This window comes from Melospiza melodia, chromosome 4 (assembly GCF_035770615.1).
Source record: "Melospiza melodia melodia isolate bMelMel2 chromosome 4, bMelMel2.pri, whole genome shotgun sequence".
In the NCBI taxonomy this organism is placed as follows: Eukaryota; Metazoa; Chordata; class Aves; order Passeriformes; family Passerellidae; genus Melospiza; species Melospiza melodia.
This window is the reverse complement of record NC_086197.1, coordinates 19,892,861-19,917,387: the sequence shown is the minus strand read 5'-3', so window position 1 is coordinate 19,917,387 and position 24,527 is coordinate 19,892,861. Positions and strand designations below refer to the sequence as shown.

At 40.5% G+C, this 24,527-nt stretch overlaps 2 long non-coding RNA genes across 2 annotated transcripts; both read right to left on the bottom strand.

Annotated features, from left to right (window-relative positions):
* Nucleotides 1–5: 5 nt before the first annotated feature.
* On the bottom strand, nucleotides 6–14,106 carry LOC134417975 (uncharacterized). Its single transcript, XR_010027658.1, has 4 exons — nucleotides 13,928–14,106; nucleotides 10,187–10,420; nucleotides 2,162–3,216; nucleotides 6–1,441 (listed from the first exon to the last, which is right to left on the bottom strand). It is a non-coding gene; the product is annotated as an uncharacterized LOC134417975 (long non-coding RNA).
* A 3,757-nt stretch (nucleotides 14,107–17,863) lies between these two features.
* LOC134417974 (uncharacterized) lies at nucleotides 17,864–22,990 on the bottom strand. Its single transcript, XR_010027657.1, has 4 exons — nucleotides 22,762–22,990; nucleotides 21,802–21,877; nucleotides 20,406–20,532; nucleotides 17,864–17,964 (listed from the first exon to the last, which is right to left on the bottom strand). It is a non-coding gene; the product is annotated as an uncharacterized LOC134417974 (long non-coding RNA).
* Between the last annotated feature and the right edge of the window lie 1,537 nt (nucleotides 22,991–24,527).

Here is a 24,527-nt window from a genome sequence, read left to right as displayed (position 1 = left end):
TTAAGAATTGAGCTGGTGAGACATTGGAGCAGGCTGCCCAGAGAATTGTGGATGCCCCAACCCTGGAAGTGTTCAAGGCAATGTTGGACCAATACTGAAATCAGACAACAAAACTTTCTAACACAATTTTGAGTATCAGACAGCAGGCATTCTTTATTACAGTGCTGGACACATCAGAAGGATATCTCTGTTTATCTGATGCGTGTCCAGAAGGTAGAACAAGGTATTTATTCCATCATAATCATACATATTGATTACAGTGTACTTCTGGCTGATACATAAACATCACTTTTCGTAGAACTAATTTGCATGCAGCTGCCTCCTTCAGGAAGTCTTTTAATGTCCCTAGAGGGTTGTCTGAAGGGGTCTTTGGTGGTTGTACTCACCAAGTGCCCCCCATATTACAGATGACATTTCCTTGAACTTCTCTTAGGGCATGCGCTGTTGCTTCTTTTTACATAACTTGGCCCAAAAAGCCACTATAATCCTCATTATCTGTTAATCTACTGGTTCCAGCTACATTTATCATCCTGTGTGCACACTTTTACATTCTTTTATCATTTTTGTTAGTTGGTCTTTAAGCTCTATCCAGCAACTTCAGGAGAACTGAAAATTTCTCTTCTCTGTGTTATCTATGAGGACAGGACTTTGAGCAACCTGGTGTAGGCCCATGGTAGGGTGGGGTGGAAGCAGATAACAGTTAAGGTCTCTTCCAACCCAAACTGTTCTGTGATTCTGTGAGCTTCTATGATGTATGTATGAAGACACAAAGCTAGATCTAGCATGTTGGTTGATAGATCAACCATAAACCAGATCCAACCAGATGTCTGTGCCTAAACTCCCAGAGCAGCTCGTATACTCTCCACTTCCTAGCAATTTCTCCAAGACCCTAACATCAGTCCCATAATAAAGAGGACCATAATAAAGCCGTACATGGCAAAATACTAATTTCTCAGCACAAGGAACGACTGTGCACAGGAGCATTGTCATGATTCCGCGTGTCTAACATGCATAATTTATCATGGTAACAGGAGAACAATACCACAGGTTGTTTTGGGGAGGAGGAACGGATTTGGCTTTACAATGAGGAATTGTTAAGAGGTAAATGCCATTCTCTGACTAAGAATATCAATGGAAGGGACAACCCATACATTCTCAACTCCTGACCTGCCAACACATAAGGGAAAAATGCCTCCAGAAGCACTCTCCTGAAGTACACCTCCTGCCTCCCAGTCCACTGCCTCTGTCCCTTTACTAGGAGTCACCAAGTGGTAGGAGAGTCCTGTAGTCCTTTTTCCTTCCCCCCCCCCATGGGTTTGGTTATCCAGCACCCGATGATGATGTGTTAACAATCCATTGTGACAGGAGCTTGCAGGCTGAGAGCATGCCGTGAATGATGAAATGGGTTCTGGAATTAAAGTTAAGGAGGATGGTACAGGTTCTGCAAGGTGAAAATTAGCAAAAACGACATTAGAAAGGGTCTGTTGAGGAACAGGCAATTACTGAAGAATAATTGATTAGTATTGAGAGCAAACATGATCAGAAACTCAGTAAAAAATACATTTTTGGGGAGTAATAGCAAGTCATAAGATCATCAAACTAGGTAGTTCTTGTAACTAGTATGAACTATTACTCTAACAGATGTCAGCATAGGAAAATAGCAATACTGTGTAATGGTACAAAGATCCCCCTGTGAATGAACTGAGTAGATGCTTTGTTGCAAATGATGATCCCTGTGAGGCAGTGTCCCAAAGATTAGTAAAATAATAGGATTATGTTTCCTGCAAAGTTTGTTTGCTTGGAATGTTTGCAAAGCTCGCTCAAACTGTGCTGTAAAATCTGTAGTTGCACGGCATCTGAACAGCATCTGATTTAAAATGAAAGTTTGAACTTGCATAATTTGAATTTGAATGTAGAGCCTTCCTGTTAGCTATGGCATCATATTAGGAGTACTTGGGACAGAAACAAAAAGGGCATGGAGGAACAGAAAAAACCACCCTGAGATGAGGAACCATTCAGTACATGTGGACAAGGGAGCAAGGAAAAAAGCCTTTGTGGTTGTTTAAAGTTTTTTAAACAACCACATTGTTCGGGCAAAGTGTGACAACAATCAGTTGTCACAGTTGTTCTTCAGAAAGAAGTGGCATCCCATTACACTGACCTGGGTGCACAGCTTTTGGCCACAGCTACACCACACCTGGCCCTCAGGGAACACTGGCAGAGCTGGCTTGGGGCTTTTGGAAAAGGTCATGTAGACAAACCCACACCAGGGCAGTATGTGCTGTACTCGCTTTTGTCTGAAAACAGCTGATGGTTTTGTCCAGTTTCTGATAGAAGAGGACTTGTTGGGTTCTCCAGTGTTTCACTGGAATGAGTGAAACCAATGAAGAAAGAATGACAAAGGTGACAAGCTGATGGCTGGAAATCAAGATGACTAGCTAGGAAACATCCAGAAGTTGAAGCTGCTTCTCTCTTCCCTTTCCAAATTCCAGAAGCATTTTGCCTTCTGTTCAGATATACACTTTGTGGCTGCAGTCTAGATTTTTGCCCTTTGCAATCCACATTCCTGTGATATACTCCACAAAAAGTTATCATTCAGAAACTTCAGCTGCAAAAAGAAATGGCTGCCAGCTGCACTGAAGAACTTCTCAATGGAGATCTCATAACTAGAAGTTCCTTGCACTTAGAATTTACTTGCTGGCTCTAATTTCCTCCTTTTGTCCCTGGTTCAGTTTGTCTCTTTCTTGTATTTCTAGATTTTCTAGTAGTCACTTGGCCTTGCAAATGCAACAGATGTTATCTAGTGGAAGTCACTTGGCCTTGCAAATGCAACAGATGCAAATCTTCCCATATTACCGCTAAACATCAGCATGTGCATTTCCTCTTCTTAAAACAGCCATGTGACACTGAACAATCTCTTTCCAAAGTGTTTTTTATAGACTAAAAACCATGGGGCTTTGCAGTGTGCCAGTCCAGTTTAACCTTTATGTGGCAACAGCGAAGGAAGTGGGGAGGAGACTCAGTGCTCCATCTGTGTCATTAAAAAATGCTTTTGACACAGTAGTCATCCAAGACATAGATCTGGCAGCTTTCTGGCCAGACTCTATTACAACACAAAGCAGTCACTGGGAGGATGTGTCCCAAGAATATACAGCCTTTCCTGGTCCGTGTCCTTTTGAGAAATTGACATCTTCATATGTGGTTGGTTTCCGAAATCTGTAAAATATAAAATATGTCCACTGGAAGCAAGATGAATGCATTAGGAATTCATGGATAGGCAAACATAATTTATTAACCTTTCCAGCAAGAGTGAAGTAGGAGAACTTTACATACTAAAATATCTGGAACAAGCAATGAATGAGCATAGTGCCTCCCAAGTTCTGAAGGCTGAATTAGGAATTGATCTAGAATATAGCTTAGATCTGTAGGCTGCCTTTTGGAATTCCACAATCAAGTACCCATTAAGCTATACTGACTTGTCCTTTCAGTAAGGACAGAGTGAGAAAAACTACCTGGTTCAGGTAATTTTCTTAGGATTTTCAACTTTCCGTTTTTTGTATTTCAGTCACCTAACATATACAGACACACACATAAAACTTTTCTTCCAGACTGGAGGATGATTTCTTGGAAACGTTTTTCAGTCCTATTATTTATGCTCTTTACCCAAGTAAAATATTTCTCCAGCACCTGGCAAAAAACAGCAGAGACTTTAACAACTGAGAAGAGATTTGCTTGACCAGTTTCAGCTGGAAACTCACCACAAATAAGGCTGGGTCCAGCACTCTGGAGTGGGCAGCTGCCATGTAATGTTTCCAGCTCTCCACACAACATATCTCCACTGTAAACTATGGAATAATATCACCTCTGCATACTTTCCTATTGGTTTCCTGGTCAGGGAATACACTCTGCTTTCATAAATTAACCCTGGGTTTATCCATTAGATTCCCTTTCAGGGGAAAGGAGCTTGCCTAAGATGAGAGACAACATGCCAGTTCTGAACACCCAGTATTAGATAAAAACTGATGGAAATTATTGTGGTACTCACAACATCCTTTTTATTCCAAAGGTATTTTTTAGTTTTCGGTTTCACTGAAAATTCCACAAACACATGGAAACAGCCTAGATATACATGAACATATTGCAGTTAATGTCTCCTAACCATGCCCTATCCACTTGTTTTGTCAGACACTTACAGGTCCCACCTCTAATTCCCAATGCACCTTTGGAACCCTCTGTCTCTCCTAGGGATGAGTAGGATTCTAGCCCTGCCCATGTAGAGATGCTGTGGTTCAAAACTTAATGCCTTCCCCCTCCAAGTCCCTATGCTCCCTGGCAGTGCAGTGTCAATGGAAGTGGGGCATCCCAGGATAAGGAGCACAGACCAGCCCCGATGATTTAAGGATGCAACTGCAAGCTAATCTCTGATGAGTTAAACCCAGATATTCAACCAAATAATCAGGCCAACAGACCATATTCCTAAATTATCACAGGCCAGCTCCAAATCTGTCACATCCAGTTTCTTTTCTGACACATAAAAGGCCAGAAATATCTTTCTGCAGCAGCACAAGTAACCTCATTGGGTATTAGACTCATTTCAAGGAACTTGGGACTTGCCCAGTGGGGGCCACAGCTCCTGTTGATGAATCTCAGTAATTATAAAGCAGGGGGTATAGTTGTATCACCCGTGGGTCTGAAATCCAGTAGTAATTGATTGCTTAGCTCCCTGCATGCCTGAGCACTTCCCTTGCCCTTCTCCATGATCCTTGTGAGTCCCTCCCAACTCAGCATATTCTGAGATTCCTTCTCTCATGAGGGTTTCCTACTCAGGTTCTTGTTAGCATTGTTGCTAGAACAAAATGAAGCACTGCCAGCTCCTGGCAATATATGAACAGAACAGCATTTCCTCAAGTCACCTGGCTCCACTGGGAGACTGTAATCTACCAGGATGAGATTGTGCCCTGACTTCATTCCTGAAAAGGGACTTCCTGGTCTCCTTTCTGGGGGAGGGTGGAGGAGGAAAACGTTGCTTCAACAGTCAGGTTGTAGGTGAATGTACATGGAGAAGAAGCCCTGCATATCTTTTCACCTCCCTAGCATGAGTCTTCAGCTGCAAGGAGAATCAAAGATTCATTTAACAGAAAGGATCCCAGGTTCCAAAATGTGCTTCCATTCAGATTGGGAAAGAGTTTCCCCAAATTTAAAATACTTTTTAAAGAAAAGTATTGCAACATACCCCGGATTTGATTAAAAGCTATGCTTTCAATAAATATATTTTATTTGGATTTTGATATTTCATTCATTACTATGTTAAATAAATTATATACATGAAGTATTTGGAACTTTTTCCTCCATAACAGCTAAAAGACACAAAATTACTAAAATTTTTGCTTCAAAGTCACACTTTGCAGAAAAGAAAAGAAAAGAAAAGAAAAGAAAAGAAAAGAAAAGAAAAGAAAAGAAAAGAAAAGAAAAGAAAAGAAAAGAAAAGAAAAGAAAAGAAAAGAAAAGAAAAGAAAAGAAAAGAAAAGAAAAGAAAAGAAAAGAAAAGAAAAGAAAAGAATCCCCAAACCTCTTCAGACTGCAAAGGAAGATGGTCATTACCTCATTACTGGTATTCCTTGCTGACCTCACCTGTTTTTCAATAATGCCTTCACAGGCTGTGCCATTTTTTGCCCATAGAACTTTTACTGAACACCCATAATAAGGTACATTTTCTTCTCTTAGTCTTATTGAACATCAGAGGTTTGTTTTCCCTCTTGTTGACAGCAGATCACATTAAATTACTAAAAACAGCCCAGGACCAAAAACACATTAATTTTCACTTCTATTCTGAAAAGTAACCATATAATGGAGTTATGCAATCATGTATTTCTTTTCCTAGTGATTTTAAGGTCAGATATTCTCAGCTTAAAGCTAAAGAGTATTTTTTTAAAGTATTATTTCATCTGTTAAGCTACTGCAACTTGGAATTTAAAGGTCATAATGTTCCTCCCTGATCAACAGTACTCCTAATGAACCCTTATTTTTGACCAGAAAGTCCCTTTCTTTCAACTTAGGCTTTCAGGGGCACCCATATGAATCACATAAAGGAACCAGTTGGGAGGAATAGGATCTCTCTCTTTCACTTCATTTTAAATATTGCCTATATTCAGAAATGCCCTACTTTGCACACAGGCATTACATCTGTGTGAGGGATTTGCATCAGTGTGACTAAATTGATTTTGCTGCATCATTGCACATTTGCCTAATGTCAACAAGGCCTTTACTGTTGGCTATGCTGAACTAACAAGAATAGAAAAGTAGCATCGAAAACTTTCTTTAAGGTTGTTTGGAGATAGGATTCTGACTATACCTACAGGGAAAATAAGAAGGGTTGGTTTGCTTTCACATGTTGCTGGTTATAGACAGCTGGTTTTCAAAGAAGCAAACCTTATTAGAAAATTCAGTCTATCAATTTAAGTTGAAGGAACATGCTACAAATTTCCCAGCAGAAAGATAAAACTAATCTTATCTTGTGTACTAGAATTTTTATTTGCAGCGGTAACTAGCTAGTAAATAAAATATTCAGCTCATCAAAAGCCTCTGAGTATTCTGAGTTTCTCTCTCATTGTGTCCCAAGTGTTGTCCCCACAACTAAACCAAACCCACATTGGACAACAGGCACCAGGACCAGCTGGAGCCAAACCAGCTCTCCTGTTTCATTACACAACTTCTCTGAGCAGCCCTGAATAGAGGGTAGGACAACAAACAGAGGATAAACAAGTCACAATCGTGGTTAAAAGCCACAGTGGATAGACACAGGACTGTGTTACTTGGAATAACACCTTCTGAGCCCTTCAACCATCTGTGTCTGGACAGACAAGAGTGCTGCACAGAAATTTCAAGGCTTTAACCTGACCTCTTAGCCATGAAAGTCTTCTTTACCATAGGAGACATGGCAATATGACTCATTTCAGCCCCAAGACATAAGAGATGAAATATCCCAAGCTTCTCTCCAATTTGTTCATTCTGCCGTCACTATTTTTGGTATTAATTCTTAGGGGATTACATGATAATGGAACTATTCATGGTATTAATTCTTAGGGTATTATAATGAAATTTAAAGGAATAGATTATATATATATATATAAAAGAACTTTGGATAGATAATATCTAAACCTCACAGATTTTGCTCTGGGTTACCTCAAGACATTTACACATTTATGGATCTAGGCAAATGCTGAACATCTAAGAGCATTTCCTTTTTAAAAATCTTTTTGTTTTGGGTAATATCTGGGGGAGATAAGTAAGGTTAATTTTGCCTTTGCTTTTTCACATGCAATTTCCAGCTGTACAGAAATTCCTTCCTGGGGTTATGACGTGATACACAACCCTTCTGGCAGCAGTGCCAGGGATGAAGTGGTGCCACGTCAGCTGCTCAAATGTTCAGTCATGTCCTGAACACAGCACTGCTGTGTGTTCCAGTTTTTTGCTGGGGGAGGGGGTTATCATGCTTCGGTTGGCTGCAGGAAAGAGAATCTTCAAAAATCAATGACCATGCCAGTGGCAGCTCTACAGTGCCCCATCACAAGAGAGTAATACAGCATTGATGGTACCAGGATGCCCAGCTCCTCAGTCATGCTCTCTTCTGATTTAAAATGAAGGGGTGATTCTTAACTGCATTTATGATCAGAAATTGAAGGTGTTAGGGCTGATACCAGCTTTTATATCTGTTGACTAATTTTATTTAAAATTTCTAATATTAATAGAGGAGTCAAAATGAGGGTTCAACTATGATTCTTCAGAAGTTCTGGTCAGGAAGGATAAACAGCCATATATCAGGCATATTTTAGTTAGATTTCCTATGAAATCATGAAGGTGCTGATAGACTTCTTAGAAATATTTCTACCAAACATTGTCATATTCTGCTCCTCTTAGATTACAACCTTATTACATATTTTTGCTCATGTTTGGAGCAGTCAGCACTGTGTAGCTATACCATACTCTGACAAAACCTGTTCCTTCACTCATGTGTATTTCCATCCCAAATCAAACACGAGAAAAGCAAGCAGAGTTTGACCCTAAATTGGAGAGCTTTTCCAAAAGTAGATATGTATTACAGTCACAGGAACCTGACCTCCAGATCTGTGGAGCTGCATAATTATGATTTTCCAGTGCTTGAACAGATTTTAAAATAAGCCAGTCTGTAAATACAAGGGAAAATCTAACTGCAGCATTACAAAGTTGTGCAATGCAGCACTCCAGATTTGTTTTCCTCATAAATCTATAGAACTGTGGGCAGTATGTAAGTAAATAACTGCCTAATTTATTTCTTTTACTTCTATTCAAACAAGTCATACCTCAAAGGAATATTTTAGTAATATGTCTAAAGTATAATGAATTTTAATATATTTTTTGAGGGTATCATTTGACATTTCAGGATATAGGATCGAGGATTATGGTTCATGCATCAGGGACATATTCTGGATTTAAACACAACTGGATTGAGTTTATAGATATGCACACACACATGTCTATAACAGACATATCTATATTTTATATATATACACATGTATCAATCACATACTTCCCTGGGGAAAACAGTCTATAGCTCTGTTTGCATTTGCACAGAAATTGCATTTTCCTGTCCCCTGGGCCTGTTGTGAGGGACCTCAGATACTGAGATATCTCACATATTGTTGTAATTGGAAATAATATTAAATGTGCAGCAGACAGATATCCTAAATGTTAAAATGAAGTTGGAACTCAGAAGTAATTTCTAATTTGCCATTATCATCATCTAGTAAAAGATTAAAATAAGGAGAATATCGCAATTTTTTTTCTTGGTCTCAAATAATAACTGGGTGTATTTTTGCCCTGGGAGACAGCTCACAGCTAATGACATAATTTTCATTTCAGATATTGACCGAAGCAAAATTTTCCCAAGTTATTATTCTTACAGAGATCATACTGCATTTTGAAGAACATGGCAAGGATACTTAAAATTCAGATTCTCAGAAAATATGGTTCAGCATAACTCCACCAGTGTAGCTAGAACTAGACCAAGTTGGAGTTCCTGACAGTCTGTCACAGTGTTCCTACCCACAGTTTCACAGTTACTGAAACCTTAGTTCACCTTTACAAAATACGTAATTTTATTTCTTAGTTTCTGCTTGATTAATTACATGTGAGTGACAAACCAAGAAGAATTAATGTAAAACCAGATCTGAATAGCAGCAGTATCAAACAATGAACATGACAACTCTTTTTTTTTTCCCAAGGAAAAAATTGAACAACCAAAATAGGAGTGGTAAAAGCAATGTACATTAGCTTAACACCCCCCACCATTTTCTGATAAAAGGAGATAGCTGTGATAAAACTACATAACAGCATAGTCAGTTGTCCACTGATTTGTAAAATGTAAGACAGAATTTGCTTTAAATTATTTATAGTTATCCAATAGATCAGTGCAGATTTTTTTCCATTCTGTAGTTTTCTACAGTTGTGCCCTGATATGAATGCTAAATAGCTTAAGTTAATGATTCCTGCTCTTGCCACTGGAATGATGCCAGTCCAATACCTTTCAAATTTCAGGTGCATTTGTTAATCTGTTCCTTTCATTTTCCTTATGTACATTCTTTTGTATAACAAATGAAAAAAACCAATTATATATTATCATTGTCAGTATCTATTTCCAGTGTCTGCAGAGAGTAGGAGCCTTCACCCTCTGATATGTTTTTCCTGAGTGCATTTACTGTTAATATTCCATTTCAGTCTTTCCATTCCTTTACTCACATTTTGCCACACTTCACTGCCTCCTTCCCAATGTTGCTGCATTCTTGTTGCAGCCTCTAAGATTCCCCCCAGTGTTGTGCTAGCTCGGTGCAGACTGCTATGTAGCAATCACATCCCAATTGCATTTTGGGCTGTGTCAGATCAGAGTCACACAGGAGTCATGTCAGATATACCACACTCTTCTTATATAGTTACCTCAGTAGCTGAGGCACAGAGTTATATTAAGAAAAATGCCTAAGGTCTTGTAGAGGCAATCCAGGGAGGTGAAGAAAACCAATGTTTCAAATAAAAGAGAAGGGTTTCTTCCATTTAACAAGGTAGTGGAAAAAAGAAACTGTGTTAGTGATATTGCAAGCCACTGAAAATTTAGTGGTTCAGACTTAGAAGCAACCAACAATCCTCTCATATCTACCTTGGTGAAAGCAGAATTTCACTCTTTCCCTCTTCAGGTCCTGTGGCCATCAGCAGCTTGGCAGAGGGTGGAAATACAGTCAGGCAGGGCAGGGAAATGAGGCAGATGTTCACCTATGCTTTGGGGTCCATAAGAGCTGGTGCACTGGGATGAGGAGTACTGAGAGCTCTCTGTGATCTGCTCAGCCAGGGCCAGTGCTCTGTGCTGGGTTAAAAGTCCTTCCTCTTGGGTTATCTTAAAGGGGAGAAGAGGAAAAGAAAATAATAGCCCAGGTAGAAACGCTCCATCTGTTTGCCCAGACTAGGAGCCTGGAGATCAAAAAGGCTGCACACATTTCAAGCAGATTTCTCTGAAACAGGGAAAGAACCTCCTTTATGGCTTACAGTAATAGGCTGCTTTTCATGGACTCTAATGTTTAACACAAAAGGGAGGAGGAGGAAAAAAAAAAGAGAGGAAAATCCTTTTTTGGCCAACCCCTAATTCTTTTCCAATGGACTTGACATTTTAAAGTGGAAAGAGATATCCCTGGCTAGCCTTCCATAGCCTGAACATGGAAATAAATATAAATTTCCTGTAATAATTTGTTCCAGCACGTCCTTAAACAACTGATTGCTCTGTTTTGTTTGATAATAAGTAGATATAAATATTAAAAATGAACCAGAGACAGTATAAAATCTGCACATGATTATATAGCAAGAGGGAAGAGAAAATCCTGTTGATTGAACAATATGGAATTTAAAGAGAATAGATATTTCCATAATTTTCTTATTTGCAGTCACATGGAGAAGTCTTTGCAAATACAGAAGATGCCCTGTCTTTTAGATTTTGCTCCAGAGCTTGTCAATACAGAACAGTTTCCCAAATACCAAGTAAAAATACATTTGGAAAAAAAAAATTACCTCATAGTATCCATTCAAGAATTTTGCACAATAAAATGACAGTAGACTGCCATCCCCTTACATAAATATGTAAACCATGCCAAGGAAAAAGAGTGTTGGTAAACATAGCAGTTAACACACCATCTATTGTTCTGATATTCACTGAGCATTCCATAGAAATTAGGTGCATTTCTATACAACCATCATCATTTCTTTTTCCATTCAGCCCTACTAACTGGAATGTTAGGGTGGGAGTTGATTATGCAGCTTTGGCAGTGAATTGGTTTGTATCCAAACATAAAATGAGTTGTCTCGCAGAATGATAGAAGGGGATTTAACTTTGCTGAGTCAAATTTCAGTAAAGCAAACAGACCCAGAGGGTCAAATGAATTAAAGGTCCTGTGTCACTGGAACAAAACTATATTGCTAACAAGCTTTGGATAGGGTTTGAAGCTTCAAATGCTCATTTGTTCCTGTGGCAATATGGATCACAGGAAATCTTTTAAACCCTTTATTAAATGTAGAAAAATGTAAGGGAAAAAAGAAGAATAAAAATATTTGGAATGCAGAAAAGTCAAGCTTTAATTTTAAAACTCCAATTTGCATTCACCGTTTAAAGTCTGTGTGAGAAAAACACCGTTGTTTAACAGGCTTAGATATAGCAAGAAAGACAAGGTATTGGGTTTTCTATTTGAGAGAAGAGAGATATTCAGTTCACAGAGATGGGCTGGAAATTCTACTGGAGCTGTTGACAGAGCCCAGTCCTTCCCTGGAGAGGCAGGGTGGTATGGCAGAGGGACAAAGAAGAGCTGCAGGGGAAGGGAACTCAGGCTTTCTCTGGTGTTGGCACTGAATAGCAAATTCATTGCTAGAGAATTTCAGGACAGCGTATTGTGTGTTGGTCACAGAGAAACATGGAATTGCAGCAATGCCCTGCTGTCTCTAACACAGCTTTTTGGATGTTTGTTAACAGCACCACAGCAGCTCTCCAAAAGACAGCTTTAGTATCTCAAGCAGATTTTTCTCAAACAGAAATCGAAGGGAAACACATGTGAAAAAGGAAAGAACAGGGGAGGGAAGGAATACAAACCAGGCTGTTGTGCATCTGCTGCCTACCTATCTTTCTGCAGTTTGGGTCTAAGTAAGCATCCTTGCAGCTCAAGATTTGGGTCACCAGGGAGTCAGAATAGCCCACCACTCGGGATTTTGGTCATTAGCAAAGTTTACTGTATCAATTTTGCCCCTGTGATGGTGACAAAAAATAGTTGGGTCTTGGAGTGTGTCCTCAACACACACCAACCCCCTCTCCCATGCAATCTTGGAATATGATCTGTCCTAAGGTAAGAACACCAGGTGGGAATTGCAGGAGGAACTGTCTGGATGCTTGCATAATTAATGCATTCCAGAGGCAGGGAAGTGATGATGGCTGTGACTGATTTTGGTACACATGGGCCTACAAAGGGCACAAAATGCTCCTGGAGCCTGGGCCAAATGGCAAAGTGACCTCTGAGGCTGCAGGGCAGCTTCCAGGTGGATCCCACCCCTGCAGGGCACATCCAGCCCGAGGATGGGAACACTCAGGTTTGGACAGGGGAGTAACAGGTGGGGATAAAATCCTGATGTAGCTCCATGACTGCTTTGCTGCTTTGCAGTTGTGCTTTCTGCAAACCTGCATGATTCCAGCTGACCCAATGTTACAGCCCTTCCGACCTGCTTATATTACACATTGCACTGGCAACATTTAGATACTGTGTTAGCAATAAATCCCATCACAATCTCCCGCATAATTGGTGCCATACTTCTTACACCTGACTGAAAGTCTTCTCTACTACTCTGCTAGACTACTACTGAGTCTAGTCCCACTTTTTTTTATCCTTACTGGACATGACTTCAGCATAGTCCTTGGGGCTTTTCACTGGGTTTTGTTTTCTTGAAGAAGCTGTCATTTTGTGTTTAATTTTCACTGATCTTTGCAAATTGTTTTATGTAACAGTCAGAGCTGCACACTGGTCACCTTGAACTACTTAGAGCGTAGACCTTGGCACAACACTATCTAATTTTTCTTGTTTCCAAGGACATTCCTTATCTTCTCTAAGGAATAAAAGTCTGTATAGTGGTCACTAAAGATATTAGAATGCTTTTTATAAGATTAAATGCATTAATACTGTTGTCCTGTCTAAACAATATGAAATGGTATCATTCAGGACTTTTTACTTGACACACATTCTCAAGGGGAGCTCGTGTAAAACAACTCAGACATCTCTGACGTGTCTGACAGGCTGTAGGGTAAAATGTGCTGTGGTTAAAAATTCTGGTGCCTTCTGTGACAAAGCCTACATCTTGCAAGTGTGGTGTGAGGACTTAAAAGCTGATAGAAGACAGCTTTTGTGTCACTGACAGGTATATGAAAAGTCATGGTGCATGTTTAATAAAGATGACTTTGATTTCAACAGTACACTTTCCTAAGAGGCCCCATTTGCTATGGATGGACATGAGCTGTAAAAGTTTAGTCAACAAAAGAAAAACAGGGACTGCCTTCCTTGGGTCCCAGCAGCACAGATCAAGAGAACAGAGTTATTCAAATGCACTGTGAAGAGTTTCTCAGACAGAGATACTGGATACCAAACCTATTCTAGATGAGAACTGGGATCATAAGAAGAAATTGGGGAGTTAGGGCAGTCCAACCAAGTAGATTGGAAGCAAAGAGTGTCATACTGGGGAGTGAGCAAAGAGCTAATCAGACTGGGAGTTCAGGAGCTGGGATCCACTGTGGCTTCCTGTAGGAGAAGACGAGGTCTGGGATGAAGTGGGGAAAGGAAAAGGACAAGGATGGCAAGAGGCTGGAGGAGACACTGTAGGTTACCTTAAATCTGGAATGTACATCCATCCAATTGCCATCCCAGCCAACAAGCAAATCCTCAGTTCATGTTTCTCACCAGCAATCCCCTTCTGGGAGGGCTTTACTCAGAGGATGACAACCTGTGACTGGCAGTGGCACTCCATTAATTCAAGTAGCAGAAATCTGTGCTGATGCTGCAGTTGTTCATCTGCTGAAGAGAACAAGGAACCAGGATAAAATTAATCTCTTTCCAGCTTGTTTTAATTTTTTTTTTCTGCTTAAGAAAACAAATAAAGAATTTGTTAAAGAACATTACTGAGATTGCTAAGTAAAGCAATTGAAATAGGAAAGAGAAGAATCAAATAAATTATGTTTATTCTGCTTAATTAATTTCTCCTAATGTGATATTAAGAGCTTATCTCCTCTGCTTATCCCATTTTGGTCTGATAAGTAATTAGCCCAAACTCATTTAGAGCAGAGAATATGCTAATACAGCATAAATATTTCTTCCAGTATGTGTTTTTTCATGTATTTTCTGTACAGGCTTATTTTGCCCTTTCTGTTACTACAGTGGAAAAACAAGAATGCAACTATGCAGTCACCCTGATTTATCTGTTTTGGACATTGTGCCTGCTGCCCTTGCATTTAATCTCAGTTGTTTCTGGACTGTGCAGTCTGGTCACAGACTCTTTCCACCTCTGTGTGAGATCTAGAATATTTTGGAAGTGACTTATGGAACAATAATGCCATGGCAATTTCCTCAAATATCTCCAAAATATAAAGGACCCTTTGCTCACTCAGAGGAGTAGCTTATTGCTGCCTAAGAGGAAAATGGAAACCTAATCATATTTTTCAAAGGAAAATAGGGGCCCATGTTTGTGTCTTGGCTTGCATTCCCTCTCTCTTTGAAAGAAGCCTCAATGTTCCATCTTACATAAGCTTTGGCTGAACCAGCCAGATCAGCCTAGAGAAACAAGGACTCCTATCAAAACTTATTGTTTTCAGGGACAAAATTAATCCAGTATTAATCCAAGAAAACTACTGAAATGGTTGAAGATTCTTAGCTGTTCCCAGTGCTTGTGGCTGCTCTACCCAACCGATACCCTGCACAAGGTGCAGAGCTGCAGCTGGAACCCAAAGAGAAACCATTTATTGGCAGATTACAACAAAAGGTGGACATTACTCTCTGTGGCAGGGGCTCTCAGCGTGGCAGGGCCTGTCATGGCCATAGGGCCAAGGCACTGGAGGAGGTGAGGCAGGGCAGGGCAGGCAAGAATGCCACTTGCTTAATTTTGTCCCCAGTTAGTGCTGGGAGCTCGTCTGCACTTCTTGTCACTGCCTGGCCTGTTAGGGAATTAACTCAACCTCATTTACATCAGAGAATATTCTAACACAGTCTAAGTATGTCTTTCAGTCTATAATTGAATGCTCTAATTATATAACAAATTTGGATGTCACAGTGTAGATTTGCTTCATCACAGCCGTGTTCTGGGACCCATGACCTTCATCTTGATGCTCCCACTGCATAAAGGTGGGTTACTAAAGCACATGGTCTCACCTGAGGAACAACATGTTGTATGAGCACTTGCAATGTGTCCTTCACTTACTGGTGACACCAGTGTGAGCTATGGTTTATGTCCCCTTGCTGCTGCCAGCCTTGCAAGCAGCAGGTGATCCAGGCAGTGATATTTCAGTCAAGGTTTGCATTCCAGAAAAGAAGCCTGTTCTTTGATGCACCCCTATTCAGAAAAGTGTGTAAACATGCATGAAACCTCTTTTCAAGTAGATGCTTTAAAAAGGGCACATATTTAAGACTCCCTCCTGAATAAAGTTCTTTGCTTCAACCACTATATACATGTAGAAACATATGGATCTTGATGGACAAACTCCCAACATTTTACACACACACACACACACACACACACACACACACACACACACACACACACACACATCTGTACTTAGTTACTTAACTTGGAGAACAAGAACAACCTCATTTTGGAAATGAGGTTAAGCCTCTGTGAAAGTAATGAAAAAATTCTCATTATGAAGACATGCAAGAAACACTTATGCTCCTTTATGGAGGCAGGTATCTAAAATAACAGCAGTCTGCACTCAAAACACAGACACAAGCTGCTGCTCAGGACATAGGAATATATATAGCTCAAGAAGGTGGAAAAATTTCACCAGCTACCATTGAGGAATCTGGGCTCTGTGTGGGCTTGATATTATGAGAAATCTAGAAGAAAGCTGGGAACAGACTGTAGAGATTTACTTTTCTAAAGAAGATTTAGTGCTTTTGTGCCAAAACTTGGCTAAATAAGTGACTGGGAATTTTAGCAGAAACAATATATCCTGAATGTATTCCCTTATGTGCCCCCTTATTTCTATAAGGTATCACCTCAAAAAGCACACTCAAACTTAGTTCCTATGTCTAACTTAATATGCAAAAACAACTTGGTAGATAATGCAAATAAAAAAAGCACTACTTATTCTGTAGTTACTACTAACCTTGCAGATCAACACCAGATTGCACACCAAATATTTATGGTTAAACAGCAGAACTGTCTCTAGTACAACGCAGTTTGATTAAAGATTTTTCATTCAGTTTAGGTAATGAAAATAAACCATCATTGCTAATGACACCAGTAGACTCTAGATACCTTTGAAGATACATGAAAGGCAAATTTCCTTTAATCAGGGATCAAGTGATTTCCACTGGCATCACTACCTGAGTCCCACACCTGCCAAATCTTCTTGATGTGGACTTTCTCCCCAGTCCACCACAGCTGCAGCAATTACACAGTGATGCCTCAGCAAGAGGGTTTCCCTGTTTAAATAAGTTTATTTCCCTGTTTAAATAAGTTTAGTTTAAATAAGCTATTGTTTTACTTCAGTTCCTTGCAGTACTTGGTGCAGTGCTTTTTCCTGGACAGCAGCTACCCTTTGCATCTCTGGAACAAGAGCATTATTTTCCTCCCCTTTAGTAAGGTTCACAACTATTACCTCCAGTGGCAAGCTAGCTAATGCAAGTTTTGCTTTGCAGAGCAGACAAAGCACTTATGGAGAATATATTGGATCCTCTTTGCAGCCCCTATGTTATTCTTGCTGTGGAAGGTAGCATCTTCCATTTCCTACCGTCTTGTTGTTTCTAGCACACACAGTTGGGATTCATCACCATCATTCCTGTCAGGTGGGTCTTCTTCACACACACTGGGTCATCTCTGCGGGAATTCTTGGGGGCTGCCACTCAGAGGATGCATAAAAATTAAATCCTGTGCTCCCTGCTGACTGGTGGAATGAGAGGTGGTCGTGGGCAGTTCAGCTCTGGGCTGAGACAGAAACCAACATTCAGACTTTTTCATAGACTCTTTCTTTTTCTCAAGGCATCTGGTTTTCCTAGCATCTTTGATGTCTCTGTTTTCCAGGATCTATTTTAGCATTAAAATTATATGTAAATAATAATTCTGAAAAGTTTTTTTTTTCATCTGGAACTGAATATCTTGAATTTCCATATGCTGAAATGAGTGGTGGAAGACTCTCCTATTTTTACTGTCAGTTCTTTCCTAATTAGTCAGAAGTGGGATATGGACAGGACTGGCAAGCTCTGCTTTCCCAGAATTTGTGTTTTCTAGCATGACTTTGATGCTTGGTATTAAGCTTTCAGGGATGTTTGCTTTGATAACTGATTTTGAATTCTGTCTGGCTTACTTCTTTTGCTAGGTTATGTATTTTCACAGGTTTTTTCAGGTCTATGGCTCAGTAACACAGTGCTACTAGCACAATTTATGCTTCCAAGATATGTGCAATCTGCACATATCCACAGAATGCTGCTGCTCATGTTGCCCACGCAGCAGCTATGTAAGATAATTTTAAGCAGCCTCAGAAAGCAAGTGTAGCCTTGCTTCACACCAAAACTAGAAAGTTCAAAGTGAACCAGCCTCTTACTCAGATGGACTCCCAGATGCAGCCGTCCACCCCTTTCTGCACAGCTGTGATGACAGAGTGAGAGCTGAGTGCTGAAGTTCCACAAGGCATTCCTGAGGCCCATGTCAAGCAACCTGAAAAAATAATCAGTGAAGGTGGTGATGAGCAAAGGATGCCATTGCATGTGTTCTTTCAGGATGCTCCTCTGCATGAATATCTGGTTTTCTGGGCCTGAGTCCAGAGGCTGCTCTCCTCCAATTCTGTGTCATGTTGCCTCTTCCACTGCAAATGACCTCCCCTATAGCGTAGGGCAGAAAAACTTTCCCAGTCTCACATTTAAATATTTTAACAACTGCATGTTTTCTCTTGTAAAAATTTGGCATTTTTTCCTAGGTTTTTTTTCAACAACTTTTAAAATTTTACTTCTGCAGTAACACAATGGTCTCTTAGCATTTCTACTACAACCAAAATGTCTTTCAATGCATTTTTGCTGCTGCCTACTGGACTGCAGCTTGCTTTTTTGATGTCACCACCGCACCAACGGCAATCTCTTTTTAAAGAGATTCACATAATCTCATGTTACAGAATCTCATGTCAAAGTAGGGCTAACTTTCTGCTGCTGACTTCTTTAAAATGCTTTGCTGGTCCATATTATATCTATTGTACATATTTCCCTATCTTTGCTTTTGATCAGTCCACTTCCTGTTTGAACTACCCACACAGAATTTTTGTAACTTGGTAAACAAGATCTGTGGTTTCCTACCAGGGCAGGAGTTTCAATTTCAAGTTTTAGGTATTTGATACATCTCTGTTCATCTTTCCTTTGCATCTTTACAAAGGACATTATTTGATTTGTTTACTCTCACATTCCTTCCTGTAATTGCACGCTTTTCATTGTCTCAGCAATGTGGAAGATCAGAGAACCAGAGGAGCTGAGCTGGGTAGCACCACAGACCTCGTGGCCCTGGCACAGTGGAAGCCATGGGAGAGATAAACTCAAGGCAAGAACAAAAGTGAGCACATCATGTCTGGTCACTCTGACCCTCTGACAAGAGGAGGTGTAACAAGGACACTGCTGGTGCAAAAGAATGTAACAGGGACTTGATCACTGAAAGGATTGTGTTGCTAGGGGAACAGAGGCAAAGGGGTCCCAGTGGAACGTTTTGCATGGACATTAGAGAACTATAAATACTGGAGATTAGTGTAATAAACTGGCTTTGCTTGCACAGCATGGTCTGTGTCCCTTCAATCACCACACAGTACTACAGATTTTTTATTTCTCAGGTTTTGTTTTCTTTATGATGCATCCTTTTTGGGCTTACCTGATTCGTTCTGTCCATCCTCCATAAACTCTTCTGCTTGGCATTACAAAGACCATCACTGATACCATCAGTTATATAGAACATCTGACCCTGCAGGGTGTTTGTGTCAGGATCTATTTCTGAGTCTTTTTGCCATCTGGCAAGACCCACATGTTTAAGCCAGCAAGGTGCTTAAAAATACGTCAAACAACAAGTACAGATCAGTCTGTCTCCCACCATATTGGTAGATCTTTCACACTCAAACTATTTTAACACAAGGCCTAGGTAGGCTCTGTGACCCCAAGGCTGCTTGACTAAAAAAAGGTTGCTAACCTATAAGTGACAATACAAGAACTTAGGCCAAGCAAGATATGTAAAAAAAAAGCTGAAACAAGAACAGAAGTGAAATTGTTGAGTTGGCAGCAGTCACTTGCGGACTCATGGAAAAATTAACAACTGAAATAACTCTAAAACTCTGGGAAAAAAAATAAAAATAGAATATAGCAACTCAGCAAAACTGAGGATCATCCTATTGCAAGGAGCAATGGAGTCTGGCACTTTGCTGTGTGATTGCCATCTGCCTGACCAGCAGAAATGCAGTGGTTACCTGCATCAGAGGTGGTGAGGGTATTAATGCTTAGGCTAATGGCACATTACTCACAGCCATTTATTGTGTGTACAGTCCAACAAATAGCATAATTGCTCCATACTCATAAATTGTGTTTGTGATCCTGCTTTTGAGCCTCCATGCAGAGGAAAAGACACCCATATAAAAGTGAACAAAAATGCTGAGAAGGTTATACTACACCATTGCTCTATTTCTTGATTGCTGTATCCATCTTTGTTATGAAAGTGATTCATGAAAACAACTAGGCTGAGTTTTTCTTAATTCCTACTATGAAGGCCATTTTGGAAGGCCATTCTTGTGTTTTTCTCCACATTTCTCTGTCATAGCCAATATTGTGCAACCTTTGTTTTGGCATGTGGGGTGCCATGCATTGCTCAGATCACCTGTTTGGTTGGCACACTTCCTTCTTCTCCATCCTGGCTGCCAGATGACAGTGTGCCTTCCTGGAGTGACTCAGCCTGCAAGCTGGTGGCTCACCTGTCACTGCCCCTGTCATCCACACGTGGATATGTGTCAAGGCAGGATGTGGGTGGAGATGGAAGCACAGCCCAATTACAGAATGAAGAATGCAGGTGGGAATGCATGAAATTAATAGTGGTAGAGTGGGAACTCTGCCTTTCTTCCTAAAATCTTAAAGTCTGTTTACCTCTTAAGATGACTTCCAGCAGAGCAAAGAATTGGGCTGGTCCTGCAATCTAGGAATTTGGTGTTCATACGTATATAATAGATTCAGGCAATATTCTCTGTCATCCATTAGCTGAAGAAGCTAGCCACTAAAGCGGGAAAGAAACAAAAAAATAGCTAGGAACAAATGTAAATAAAAGTTATTTTTTGAAGTTGAAATAAGTTATTGTTTTCCTTCAGCTTAACAAGATTTAAAAAAGAAAAATTAAACAATGGTGGGAGCATCGAGGTTTGAGTGAAAATGCTGAAGAAGATGGAGGGATGAGAAAAACATACAATTTGGCTTATAGAAGCTCCTTGCTGTCCTGTAGCAAGGTCAGCTGTAATTCTACAGGCTCATCAAGGAGACATCTTGGCTTTGGGGAAGGAAGGAAGGGTGAGTCTGCTGTCCTGTACATTTTTGCTGTGTGAGCAGCCCTCAGTGACTGGCCAACACCTGATGATCTGCCCAGCAACACGACCCCGGCAGCCTGCCAGCACTTGGTGATTGAGCCCAGCAGCAGCACTGAAAACTTTCCTTCTCCACTGGTGAATGGATCAGCACAGATGTGTGACCTCACCAGGCTCAATGCAGTCAACAAAATACTTCTGGTGCACACACAGTTGTTTATCAAGCCATGCAAACCTGCAGTGCTCCCGCCACCTCAAAGCAGCAGAGTTAATTTTAACACACCCTGATCTTTCCTGGAAGTCAAAGGAAATCAAGTTCCAACTGAAATTTGGGCATAAGGGTAAATGTCTGCCAAACCACGGCCTGTATACGTGACCTGATGCCTGGTTTCTATTTTCTGATTTACAAATGTTAAAAAAAAATCCTTCAGTTGTGAAACTACTCAAACTCTCTTGCAACATGAGTAGGACCTTTGCTTCCTCAGATGTAATAGCATATAAAACAAAGAAATTGTATGCGTTGTGAATAGATGACTTCATATAACTTTCAGGGCTAAAAAAGATGATTTTCCATGTTCACAATGAACCTTACCCTCCTCAATTCCCCTCATTAATTGTTGCTGCAAATATGCAGCTTACTAGAGAAGAACAAGACCCAAATTTCTGTTGGAGCTGAAGGAATGGGGACTGCAGGCAACTTCTCCAGCCTGAGAGCTGTATTGACACCAAACAGCTTACACTGATCCACTGATCACAAAGCCCACAGATAGTCCAGACAACCTGTCCTTTTTCCTACAAAACTGGCTGGAGCTGGAGAAGGAGCTGGGACAACTAGGAGGATGATGTCATGAACCCAAGGAAACCACATTCCCATGGTTCCAATACTGGACTAGAAATATATCTGTTAACTACCACCTGATGGGAGCATATCAAACCAATATTTAAGAAAAAATAATTCAATCACTCACCAAGCTAGTGAATCCTATTGACATCGTATGTGGGGGTTTTGAACACATTTTGAAGGAAGTAATTATTGATAGGTGGCTAAATGGGAGAAGAGATTAAAATGCATTGATGACTTGAAAAAAATAGATCATGCTACAAATCATTTTCTTCAATAAAAATGGAGACAAACATGCTTTCAGGATACTGGAAAAATAACCTTTGGTATAAATCAAGCCCTAATGAAAGTGTTAAATTATGTTTATATAATTATGTCACATTTGACATGGTGTGTGCTCAATACACACTATGGTCATAGGTAATGTCATTTAGGAATGCATAACATAGATAATCAACAAAAAATAGATCAGTAAGTAGGGCTGACCATTACCCCTCTTCCTGCTTACACTCTCAGGTCTATCAAACACAATGTTGGACTATGATAAGATTTATAGCTAGATTTCTTAGCTAAATTGTGGTTGAAGTGTGCGGTATATGCAAAGGCTCATGTGATGGGACTCCATAAACCTGTGAAAAATATGGGCCCAATGAAGCTGAGGAGAGAGAGAACACCTGAGAAATTAGGATACAGCCCCAGCAAATGGGTGAAGGATATAAAAAGGAAGAGGAGAATGTTCCTTGTAAAGGAACTGGAAAGGGAATTCAAACACAAGAAAAATGGGGTGATGCAGGCCTGAGAGGATCCTCTGCAGCAAGGATATCACATCTGACTCAAGTGCTCCAGTGTATTATCACCACTGCCCTGGTTATTAGCATGGGAGCTCAAAGTGAATTGTCACTAAACCAAACCAAACCTGCACTCAGGTGCTGTCTTCTGTGTAAGAGGGAGGGGGTGTTACATCCTTTGGTAGGAACAACATGACTTGTGGTTTGCACAGCATACCCCAAGTTCAGACAGATGGAGTAAAAACTGAAAACAAAGCCCTTTCAGCCCTAAGAGATTCAGTGTAGGAACATAAATTTACCCATTTTTCTGGACAGCTGTTCCCAGACTTCCTCCTCCTACATCCTTTATGAAACCTCCAAAATGCCAGAAACTGTGACACAGATTCAGCGCATAGTATTCCTTCTTCTGAACAAAGCTCTGCCTTCTGGTTTCCTGATTTTGTAGGTGATGACTTAATGACTGCCACTGGTACTGCCTGGGATTACATGGTTGGGTTTTTCCACAATGCTTCTATCAACTCATGCCCTTCTTCTGAGGAAAAAAAAGTTCTAGATGTAGGTTAAACCATCCTGATACAAATGAACAGTTACCCCCAGCACGGCTCTGTGAATTGAATAGGCTGAATTGAGATGTGTTTTCTTCATGAAAGGTATCACTGCAGTAAGAAAAGCCCACTGATCTCTTAGGAAGAATTAATTAGACAGAAAAGAGATACTGAAAGAACCTGAGCTAAATTGGTGAAAATAGGAAAAAAAGACACAGCGGTGGCTGGGGAAGCGAGGTAGTTAAGAGGAAAGAAAGTAACAATGAGTTAACCAAGGGGAGAAAGTATATGATGCATTATTTCATACAACATCATTGACAAAGTATGTCAATATCAGCAGATTCCTGGCTGGATCTGTGGCAGCCCTGCAGCTCCATCCTTCCAGCCCATGGTGGGGGAGCTGCAGCCAGCTTTGTTTCACTCACCAGGCGAGGAGCTGCATCGTGGGGCCCTTGTTAAAGTCCTAGAGTGGTTTAAGCAGCTTAAACTGCTTTATAAGCTTACAGTATCTAAGCCTTCAAAGCTGCTTAAAGCTATTTAAGCCGCTTAAGACACTTTAGTCTGTTGGCGTGTGCAATGGGGCTGTACCAACACCCTGGCCTGCAAAGCAAAGAGTCCACCTTGATATTTACAGTCCCAGCAATGAAATCACCTCACTGGGGCTGCCCTGAGCAAGCTCAGCTCAGCTGAGTTCTCTCCTCTTGGGTCACAGAATCACAGAAGAGCTCGATTTGGAAGAGACCTTTAAAGGTCATCTACCCGAACTCCCACTGTCCAGTTGTCCCTCCCTGTACTTTGAGATTAAGGCTGCCCTTGACACCTGACATGTTTGTACCAGGATCTTTGAAATTCTGCAAGTTTTTTACTGCCATGGATCCAAGGCTGAGGTACCTAATGATATACCTGATGCAAGGCACACGTATTCTGTCAGTATTCATCCATTTGCACAGCAAAATTCACAAGCTCCAGTGGTTTTCTTATAAGAAAGGAAGTTCTTGTGCAGTGTGAAATCCTTATTCTGGTGTCTAAATGTCCTGTATAGTTTTAAAAGAACAAAAGAACCAGTGGATATTCACTGAAGTATCTCAGGTTTGTTGTCGCTGAAATGGCTCCCAGGGTATTAAAGAGTCTTTTTTCCCAGCCCTGCCACCAAAGTAGAATTTGAGATTTCTCAGCTCTGGTTTTCAAGGTTGTTTATTTTCTCTTATCTATAACATTCTTTCTCTGACCCACTGAGATCTGTCTGGCAGGTCAGTTCATGGCACACTGACCGCCCTCAGGGTGGTGTTATCTTTTTATACCAAGAACAATGTGTACTTCATTTATAATTTTCCAATACATATCACCTATGTTAGACAGTCTGTCTCTACTCTAAACCAATCCAGAAGTGCCACCATCACAGCAGAAGATGGAGGACAAGAAGAAGAAGAAGGAGGACAGGACATGCCCAGATTCCTCCATCTTGCCTCTTGAACCCCCATTCTTAAAACCCCAAAAATCTACTTTTACACCCTGTGATA